General features: G+C 39.5%; 1 long non-coding RNA gene across 1 annotated transcript; it reads left to right on the top strand.

Moving 5' to 3' along the window:
* Positions 1–5445: 5445 nt before the first annotated feature.
* LOC123386839 lies at positions 5446–9368 on the top strand. The gene is made up of 3 exons (XR_006601282.1): positions 5446–5689; positions 5818–5985; positions 7900–9368. It is a non-coding gene; the product is annotated as an uncharacterized LOC123386839 (long non-coding RNA).
* Positions 9369–10118: the final 750 nt, after the last annotated feature.

Below are 10118 nucleotides of genomic sequence, written 5' to 3' on the forward strand. Positions count from 1 at the left end.
CCCCTTGCCCCAGGTGGCAAATACAACCAGAATCTTTCTGAGTTAGTTGTCAACTGTCTTGGTTGGGGGAGACCAAACCACAATGGCTCTAGCACAGTAGAAGTGTATTTCTCTGCCAGTCAACAACTGGAACAAGCTTAGCAAGTAATTCTCGTCTCCATGTGGAGAGCCAGTAATTCAAGTTCCTTCCCTCTTAAGTCTTGACCGGCCCCCAGAGTTGTCTTCTCACCTGCAACAAGCTAGCTGAAGGAGAGAAGAAGAGAGAGAGGAGGTTTTGAATCAGACACATTTGAGGGCAATTATGAGCTCCACCATTTGCAAATGACAGCCTCAGCATGAACCCTCTGAGCCTGGGTTCCTCATCTGAGGGTTAAATGAGATGTCATGTTTAGTGCAGTGCTCAGCTCAATAAGTAGTATTTATTATTAGGTGCATGGAATACTTCCCTAAAAACCACTCTGTGACATTAGTATTACCCCCATTTTACAGTGGAGGAAACTGAGGTCACACAGCAGGTAAATGGCAGAGCTGAGACTGGAATCTAAAACACGGGCTCCTAACAACAGAACGATACTTTCTCATAAATGGGGGAATAACTGACCTCTGGCATAAGATAACTGAGTTCCTGATGCTCTTTTTAAATGTTTTCAATATTAACTAGATTCACTAGACCTATTCTAGATCTAGAATGTCACCGTCAAATCACTTTCCTTTTTCCATCCACTCTAGGCCTGAAGAAAGGCCAACTACCTTCAGTAACTTGTATAGCATCAACAGCCTGCTGGTGAACAGCATGTGGAAATACTTGCTGACACAGAACAAAGGTGAACTTGAATAACATGTTTTTTTTTTTTTTTTAATTTCCAAAAGAGACCTTTCAAAATACTTCCCTTTAGAGAGTAATTACCAGAAAAGGTTATACTTTAAGAAAACAAGTTTGGATGGAGAAGATAGAGTTTTTAAGAAAATATTTTACTTTTTACAAGTTAGAAAACATATGGAATTTCCACTTTCACATAGTTCATAAATGATTTTGCCTGGTTTTCTTGAAACTTGATTCTGCAAACTCCAAAGTCAGCAAAGTCGGAAGATGAGTTGGTGTCTGGAACTGATATTCCAAAGACTAGCTTATGATACAGGACGAATCGTTCAGGAAGGAAGGGAGACCTCTAGATTACAGGGAATGAAACTTTTTTTTTGTTTTCAGCTATCAAGTTTTGACCTGATCTTACCTCTCAGAGCCCTAAAAACTTTTCTATTTCTGTACTAAAAAAGTATTCTGCTTATCATTAACTTCTGACATTTTCAAGGAAGTGAGTACAATTAGGACACTACCCTAAAAGCATTTGTATGCCACGTTCTACATACAAAGCAGGAAAAGTTGAATGAAAATATAGGGGCTCCCTGGCAATTTAATTATTTGTTGCCTTTTGGATTAATAGTTTTTAGTTATTCCAGCATTTGTTTAATGGGGGTGTGGTTGTGACTGAGAAAATAATTTTTGTTTTTCACTGCAATGTACATTTTGCCAGTTACATAGCAAAGCTGTGAAACTAGAGGTTGGCACATCTTTCCAATGGATTCCTATAATGTTTGGGTGAATCTTTATGGATTGTTGGGCTAGCAGGATCCTCAATATTGTTCTGAATACAAACCTTCCCTTGCATCAGTTAGCAATTGCTGAGTAACAAACCATCCCCAAATGGGGGGTGGATTTAAAAAACCATTTGTTATTTCTCACTAGTCTATGGGTCCACTGGGTAGATTGACTGACCTGGGCTCGGCCTGACTGACATTGACTGGGCTTGTGTATGTGTTTTCTGTGAACTGGTGGGGTGGTTGGGCGATGCCTGGTTTAGAAAGATCTCTGCTGCCACGGGGTGCCTGGGTGGCTTAGTTGGTTAAGCATCTGACTTTGGCTCAGGTCACTATCTCACGTTTTGTGGGTTCGAGCCCCGCATTAGGCTCTGTGCTGACAGCTCAGAGCCTGGAGCCTGCTTCGGATTCTGTGTCTCCCTCTCTCTCTGCCCCTCCCCCACTCTCACTCTGTCTCTGTCCCTCAAAAATGAATAAATGTTAAAAAAGAAAGAAAGGAAGGAAGGAAGAAAGATCTCTGCTGACATGAATCACCTCTTCACCAGATGGTCTCTCATCTTACACCTGGGTAGCCCAGATTTTTTCTCATGGTGGGAGCAGAAGTCCAAAGTAGAAAAAGATCACACATATGAAGTCTCTTATGACATGGTTTGACATGTCACCATTTCTACGTGATTCTTTTAGCCAGAGTAAGTCCCAGGCTAGCCAAATTTAAGGGGTGGGGAAATGGGCTTTACCAGCTGATACAAAGAACTGCAAAGTCACATTGCAATGAGCATCATAAATAAGGGTGAATAGAGAAGTAGGGCTGTATTTATAATCCATATACCATAACCTCTAACAGTAATATTGTAAAGTGAAAGAAGTTTGTCTTTGGTTAACTCACTGGTCCCTTTCCTATGGCATATGTTAGTTGAAAGCTTAGTGGATTTGAAGTCAAAAGATTGAAGTTCTATTTCTTTTCACAAGTCATTCTGGTCTCTGAGTGTTAATTTGTTCAACTTTAAATTGGTATGATGATGGGGTGCCTGGGTGGCTCAGTGGTTGAGTGTCAGACCCTTGATTTTGGCTCAGATCATGATCTCACGGTCATGAGATCCAAAGGTCATGAGATCAAGCCCCAGGTCGGACTCTATGCTGAGCATGGAGCCTACTTGGGATTCTCTCTCTCTCTTTCTCTTTCTCTCTCTCTCTCTGCTCCTCCCCCACTTTCTCTCTCTCAAAATAAATAAATAAACATTAAAAAAATAGTGTAATGACATAGGTCCACCTGCATTCTGGGTTTTTGTTTTTTACTGTATAAACTCTCATGTGTTTAATAAATAAGGTTAAAAAGAGACCCTTTCAGGGTACCTGCGTTGTTCAGTCAGATAAGTGTCCAACTCTTGATTTCAGCTCAGGTCATGATCCCAGGGTCATGGGATCAATCCCCACATTGGACTTTGTGCTGAGCCTGCTTAAGATTCTGTCTCTTTCTCCCTCTGCCCCTGTTCCCCACTTGCTTTCTTCTTCTCTCTCTCTCTCTCTCTCTCTCTCAAAAAAAGTGAGATCCATTCTCTTAGTTATTCAGAATGTTTATGCTGGTTCTTGGACTCTGAAGCCTCTCCACCACCACCACCACCCTGTCCTTACTCCATGCAAATATGTTTGCTCTACTTAGTTTTGTCTTTCAAAACCCCCCTCCCACCCTGTTCTGGACCCGCCACAATTCTGACATTATTCCTCCATTAAAGTTAACTCACCTAATGTCTTTTTCTTGCCTTGAAATTGTTTAGCTTGAAACTGGTAAAAGACTTCAACGAAAAATGATATTGATTTTAAATAAAATTGCCATTTTAACATCGGCCTTCTGAGGAGAACAGGACTATTTCCACACTTCTGTTAAGCTGCACTTTCTTCTCAAAGCACTTTGCATGCACTTCTTCAGTAATTACAACCATTTCTTGAGCACTGATAAGGACTTTGGATACTTTTTTTTTTTCTCCTCATATTGACTAGATGTCAAGAGTTCAGCCCTGCCATTGACGAGCTGTGTGATTTTGGGTAAAGCCTTCACTTCCATTTTATTTTTCTCACTTCTAAACTGAAGAAATTTGACAAATTGACCTTACGAGGCCCTTCTTACTGGGAGAACTTATGATATTCTAGGATATTTACAAAGTGAGATATGGAGAATCCAGCACTGTTTTGAATACTTCTTTATTTTGTGGTTTAGTAAATCAAGTATTCTGTAGCTGATGATCACTTAGAAAAGAGGAAATCAAAATCATAATTAAAATAGCTAATATTTATTGAGTAGGCTTAGATTCTTGCTTGAAGCTGTTTGCTATAAGAACCATCTCACCTTTGTTTTATAGTTCAGTGTCAATAGAAAAGTTTTCATGCTGTCAAATAATCAAAGGATATAGCTAATATGAGAAGTGCTTTCTCTGTAGAGGGGAGATAACAGAGGAAGAAAGGAAGGGAGGGAAGGAGGAATGGGAGAAACTAATACTTACTGAACTCTTACTAGGTGTGTGGTAAGAAACAGTTATGTACACATGATCCTTGGCAGAGACAGCTAGGTGTTGTCCAAATTCTAGGCCTTCTTCTTGGGCTCTCAGCCAGATTACATCTGCCAGCCTCTTGCAGATGGTTCTATCTATGTGCCTGAGTTCAGTCGGCAGGATGTGAGTGGAAAGTGATGTGTTCTGCCTCCAGCTCTGACTTCAAAAAAGCCTTGCAAACATACTTCTCCCACTCTTTCCCACTTCCAGCTTGCTTGGATGGAGATCATGTTCACGGTGATCTTGAAAGTCATTTGTCTAAGACAGCGGAACTGCTGTTAACCTCTTGCCCTGAACGTTTGAGACATTGTACCTTTGGAAGTCCATTTGTTGGAACAGTTTAACGTATCCTTGCCAATATACAACATTAAATTTCAAATAGTCTCTATGAGGTGGAGACCATTGTTTGTTTGTTTTTTTTTATAGAAGAGGACCCGAGGCACAAAGTGAGGAGGTAACTTTCTCGGGTTATGCAAGTGGCAAAGCAAAGCTTAAACTCCAGTTCATCCAACTCTGTTCACACAGAAGACTGCAAACGGTCTGTTCCTGCATAGAGAAAAGCCTAACAGAGTTCTACAGTAGCAATCCTCTTCATACTTCTTCTACATGTTGGACAAAGAACATCTTTGATGAATTAATGAGCTAAGATAGTCATTCCTACAACATTCTGAACTCAAGATGAACGAGAGGCAATGTGCCACAATGGTGTTAGTCTGACATAATCTAAATCTGCCATTTGCTCTCTAACATTAGCAAAACATTTAATTTCTGTGGGTCACAGCTTTCCTATATGGAAAATGAAAGTAAAAATTAAAATAAAAAAAACAAACAATCATTTGTCTAAGAATCACTGATGAATGGTTATCTATCAAAGTTTTCTGTTCCTATTTCCCTTTTATCAATAGCTCTTTCTCAAAAATACAGCATACCTTGTACTCAACTGAATCATACAAAGCAGCTCTGTCCTGGGGTGTAAAAACCTTGAAAAAACAGTGTTGAGTATTAAATAACATTTTGAAGATTAAAAGAAATAATAAATGTGAAGACCTACCACAGTGCCTAGCATGCAATAGGTGCTCAGTTATACGATCTTTCTCATAAGGCAAAAATGAATCCTTGTTAGTACTGTGTCTGGTACTGTGTTCAGAGTTGCTCGAGCATTCCGGTTTCCTTTTCCTGAATTTATCTATTGGGATATGATTTGCCTTACTATTAGCATAAGTCAGAAGCACCCTGCTCTGTTTTTCAGGAAAAGGAGGTAATTTGGGCTGCAGCCATGTTCTCATTAGAGAAAATGAGGGCAGTTAATGTGTTCAGGAACAACAAAGCTCTTTTAGTTGCTTAGCAACTGAAGCTGGGGGGTTGGGCAGAGGCTACGTAAGCGGTGGGGGAGAAAAACAGAGAGGAGCATAAAAAGTGATTTTAATGTACAGGTCATTCCCAGGTGGAGGAAAAGAGATACATGTATATAGCTGTGGTATTTACAGCTCTAGCTATTTGTTACCTGGCTGGAAAATTTAGTGAAATATTTTGAAATGCAGCAGTGGGTAAGTTACAGTGGACATTTATTGTTCTAATGCAATATGTAAACTGTTTATTTGGCATGCTGATGACAAATGAAATACGGGAATGATTTAGAAATCCGCTACATTTGGAAATTTGTCCTTCTCAATAGACACTACTGCCACCGCGTGGACAATGCTGGGAGCCTACGGGGAGCTGAAGGAACGAGACACAGGCGCGAGAGGGGCCCACCTCTGGGGAATGTGGGAGTGGTCTACAGACTGTTGGTTCCTGTACCCCTTAGCACAATTTTGAAACTTTCTGGTGCATTTTTAAGTTGGTATGTAAAAATTTTAATTGTAAGTTGAAATGGTTGTTAAGAATATAATCTCCTATGGTTATGAATATCGCCATTTAAAAATAAAACTGCCATGTCACTCCTTTTAATGTATATACCGTGGACTCTAAATGCCATAGGGATCTGATATATACCATCAACCATTTTAAACTTTCATGAGCAAGCTCTTTTAAATGAGTAATAGTCACATAATTCCTTTTCTCCCTTAAACTTCTATTTGAATTCTACTTTCCCAATAGACTAACGTCCTAATGTTTTATACATATATATGTTAAATATATATATATATATAATATATCTACTATATATATTATATATATAAGGTTATACATATAATGTTATATATATATCATATATTTTTTTTCTTAACAAAACTATATAAATTAGAATTTAAGTTACAGAACTTTTCTGTGACTATAAGCCTTTAGTTATCTATATTTTTTTAGTACACAATTGATTGAAAAACAAATATATTACAGATGTTGATCAAGAACTATTAAACATTAAAAAGTAGTGCTGTATTCGGAAATCTACACCTTAGATAGATGAAGCTTTAAAAACATTAGGTCACTTACGTATGATGGATATTTGTTATTGCTAGAATCTGGAAAGGATCGGCATCAATATTATATGTATTATATATTTTTTCCAGTTGGAAGCCTCAAGAAACTTCATTCACAGAAATACATAATGGGACTGGAAGAAATTTTATTAGAAAATGTAACCCAAATTCTTTAAATGATTTCTGAGTTACTTGCCAAAAATGACCTAGTACTCTTTCTATATATATTTCTCTATATATTTATTTCCACAATCAGTGGACAACTGTCTTAGCTTTGCTTCAATGGCGTTGACAGCAAAAGAATTGGAAGCTCTCTGACCAGCAAAAGGGTTTGGTACCCAGTCATTAGAATTATTTACTTTCTCAGCACCAATACCAATATTTAAAATCATCTCTGTGATGGATGTCCCATAGATTTCTATACTCCAAGCAGTGCACCTTTGCAATCTTTGGGTAGGATATAAACTCTTCTTATGAGAGGAAGGGCTTACAGAGGGGAGATGAGAACAGAGTATTATAAAAATACAACATGGGGCACCTGGGTGGCTGGGTGAACATCTGACTTCAGCCCCGGTCATGATCTCATGGTTCATGAGTTCAAGCCCTGCATCGGGTTCTCTGCTGTCACCACAGAGCCTGCTTCAGATTCTCTGTACCCCCTTTTCTGCCTCTCTCCTGCTTGTGCATGTGCTCTTTCTCTCTCTTTCTCTCTCAAAAATAAAAAATTACCCCCCCCCAGCCAAACCCTAGAATACAATGTAGCATAACATGTCATACCAGAGTAACAATTGGGCAGCGATCACCAAGGCTATTAAGTTTAGGAATTACCAAGATTATCAGTTATGATATGATTTAAAAATGAATACAAATAGAATTTGAAGATGGAAGGGAATTTGATTCCTTTAAAAATTGTTTGGATATATAACTACCCCTCGAAAATGATTTATACATCCCAGTTCAAAATCCCTGGTTTATCCCCAAAACCACTGTGTGATGACACTTGCCTAAAGTCTGTTACCAAATTGGGCTGTGGCAATAGGAGGTCAGGTGGAGTTTTCAAAGCGTTGAATTTATTGAGTTTAAATAACTCTTCCTCAGTTTGCTTAAATGCAATGCTTAATGCTTAGTTTCTGCATTAAAAAGAAGAGAGAGGGAGAGAGTATTGCAAAATGTTAATAGTGATTTTGAAAGCCCATGCTATGTCGATTCTTCATTTATTACGCTTTTTAAATTGTGACAAGATAGCCAAAATGAAGGTGAGGTAGTAAATGACCCCAATTCTCAGTGATTTAAGAGCAAGTTTTATTCATGTTCATGCTGCATGGTCATTGCAGGTTGGCTATGACTCTGCTCCTTGCTGAAGACCGTGACAGAGCAGCTTCCCCCTGGGACATGTGGTTTCTTGGCAGAAGGAAAAACAGACATAGAAAACCATGAGCACTGTCTTAAAGCCTGCTCCAAAGGGACACTCATCACTTCCATCTATATTTCTTTGGAAAGGTAAGTGTATAGCCTCTGCTGAGTTCAACACGGTAGGGTTGTACAAACTTCCTCCAGGATGGGGCAGCAGCTATTCTGACTGATGTTACAGCCTCCTGCACCCATGCAGGAGCCACTGACTTATCATAGAGAGATAGTAATCATTTTCTAAAATTATTGTATAAAATATTAAATATTTTTACATATTCTCATATCTTATATAAAATGTTTATATATTTATATGTTATACAAATATGTAAAAATATTTATTTTAGTTAAAAAATTACAAAACATTTCCAACATCCAGAAGAGGTTAATATAACAAAACCATGAGTGTTTGTATCCTAAAATTACCAACTGTTAACATTTGCCCCACTGACTTCAGATTCCTTTGTTAAAAAAGAAATAAAACATTGCAGATGCAGAGTATTCCACCAGCCCCATCTTATACTTCTTTCAAGCCTTTTCATTTCTAGAAGTAACTATCCTGATGCAAGAGTACATTCTTTGTGTCTATTCTTTTTATTATTTATTACAAAAGTGCTTTAAAAATATACATAATGTAGAATGTGCATGTCTCTTTACCTATTACTTTTTCCACTTAGTACTCTGTATTTTAGACGTATCCATGTTGATGCATGTAGGTCTAGTTATTTCACTGAAAGTATTTAATAGTAATATGTGTTATGAATCGATCACTATCCATGTTGTTTGAACTTTAGTTGGCTTACAGCTTTTTGTTATTTCAAAAATGGAAAGATAAACACCTTTGTATGTGCTTCTGTGTACAGACAAGGGTTTCTCCATGATTTAGGTCCTCAAAATGAGTGAAACACTTCACTGGAATGGCCTTGCAGGGTTGAAAAAGCTAATTGCTTTTGCATACCAAGCTGAAGCTTTATAAATGGCAGCTCCAAAGGGCAGAGTTAAACAGGAAACGGGGCCCAGTGTTACCTGAAACCATCTGGGCGGAGAGTTAGAGGCAGCCTCATGGGACTTTTCTGGGCCCCTGAGGCGTGCACAAGGCAGTGAAAGACCAGCGCCCTAGAAAACCAGCAATTTTCCTTGGGGCTGCAAGCCGTATGGTGAACGTAGGACTGCGAACCAGCAGACTTGACACAGGCAGTGGTTGGATGAGGCCCAGCAGGAGGTACCAGGGAGGTGGCAGAACTGGTAGGTACCAAGGGTTTCAGAAGACACAAGGAAGGGCGCCCGGGTAGCTCAGTCGGTTGAGCGTCCAACTCCCGGTTTCTGCTCAGGTTATGTTCCTGAGATCAAGCCCCGAGGCGAGCTCTGCGTTGACAGCGTGGAAGCTGCCTGGGATTCTCTCTCTCCCCCTCTCTCTGCTCCTTTTTGAGAGAGAGAGCAAGCAAAAGAGCAGGGGAGGAATCAAATTCCCTTCCATCTTGCTCTCTCTCTCAAAAAAAACCAACTCTCTCTCTCTCTCTCTCTCTCTCTCTCTCTCTCTCTCTCTCTATATATATATATATATATATATATATATATATTTAAAAGGAATACAAGGGACTACACAGCAGAAGGAAAAATGTACTTCTCAGCTGATGTCTGTTTGAACTGATAAGGACTGAGAAGCCATTTGTCCTTCCCCAGGCAGTGATGCCATGTGACTGCAGGGAGAGGGGGCGGATGCTAGTGAAATTGCCACCCTCATCTATATCCCGCTTATTACACTCTAACAGAACCAAGCTTCCTTCAAGTGTCAACCCCGCCCCAGTCGAGCCCATGTGTTTCAGTTGCAGGGACAAGTCTAAATGGGATAGAGGCAATCCTGTACCTCTTGCTAATAAGTGGTCTGGAAGTGGACATGTTACACATTTGGGGCTAGTAACAAGGAGGGATTTTCTGGGCAACTCTGAGAAAGTTCCTCCTTACTCCTCTGGAAGGACTTTCAAAGCTTTGTTTCCTCTCTTCCTTTGAACCTGGCTTGTGTGGAACTGTAATTGCTGCAGTTTGATAAAACTGGCATGTGGAATAAGGAAGAACAAAAGGGACTGGAGTAAAAATGAGCTGGAGTCCTACTCTGTGCCCCCAGTGGCGTAAGCCCAACACCCCT

This window comes from Felis catus, chromosome B4, assembly GCF_018350175.1.
Source record: "Felis catus isolate Fca126 chromosome B4, F.catus_Fca126_mat1.0, whole genome shotgun sequence".
NCBI classification, from domain to species: Eukaryota; Metazoa; Chordata; class Mammalia; order Carnivora; family Felidae; genus Felis; species Felis catus.